Source organism: Lithobates pipiens, unplaced genomic scaffold (genome assembly GCF_037356315.1).
Source record: "Lithobates pipiens isolate NorthernLeopardFrog02 unplaced genomic scaffold, aLitPip1_a1.2 Scaffold_28, whole genome shotgun sequence".
In the NCBI taxonomy this organism is placed as follows: Eukaryota; Metazoa; Chordata; class Amphibia; order Anura; family Ranidae; genus Lithobates; species Lithobates pipiens.
The window spans coordinates 192,204,804-192,205,949 of NW_027507789.1; positions in this window are offsets into that span (position 1 = coordinate 192,204,804).

Sequence of the window (1,146 nt, forward strand, 5' to 3'; positions counted from 1 at the left end):
AAAAGGCCAAAGGACACCCCCCAAGCTAGGAATCCCCAGCTGACAGCTGACTGAGCGGTGCATGGATGAGCCAATGGTTGTTAGGATGTGGTCGGTGCCGGCTTATTAACAACCTACACAAAATTCTGTCAAAACCACAATAAAAACGCATGTACATGCATTTTACATGTGTTTTTGGTGCGCTTCTATTAAAGTGTATAGGGCAAAAATTGTACTGCTACTGCACCAAAAAAGCACCACGACAGTGGCTGCATCAGAAAACGCACAAGTGTGAATGGGGGGGGCTATGTCTGATGTACAGAGCTCTATTTCCACCCATAAGTGTTATAACATACTACACCTTTCATCCCACTGTTGCATTTGTTATTTTTAAAAGCCGATATAAAGGGAAAGTAGAGGTGGGAAAAAAAAAAAAGAATTGTGGGTTTAACCAAATATTTTCAACATATTAAAGTAGAGCTAAAGGCAAATTGGTTTTATTTTTCATAGCATAATGGAGGGTTATAACCCCCGGTCAAGTTTTTTTGCCATCTGTGTCCCATTGGGGAGATTTCCCTTCACTTCCTGTCTCAAAGCCAAAGTGAAGGAATGCCTGGGTGTCCCCATTGGACGATTTCCCTTCTATTCCTGTTCTGGGATTTTCTTTCACTTTGATAATAATGGTAAACAGGGCAAATAGAAAGAGTAAATCTCCTTAATGGGGACACAGAAAGCAATACAACCCGACAGGGCTTATAACCCATCTCCACTCCATCCAAAACAAAAAAAAAGTAAAAAAAAAAAAAAAAAAAAAAAGTTTTGCATTTATTTATATTTTAATTCTATTCCTATAACCATATCAGGAAGTTGGAGGTATGGCTCTGCTTAGGACTCCCCTCCCCCCACCAAGCATGTAGCCAGTGAATATGATATGCACATTGTAGTTCCAGGTGTGCAAGCAGCAAAGCAAGGATAAAGATGACAGTCCTGCAGTCTGCACCTTCACATACAAGCCAGCAATGTCATCCCCTGTATGTGTCTAATGACAGGTCCCCTTGATTATTCTTTGCTCATCCATAGAACACTATCACCTGCAGTTCCCCACCACACCGTGCAATATCCCCGGCGCCCAGCAGGTGTCGCCCTGTCTCGCTCAGCTCTCTTTAT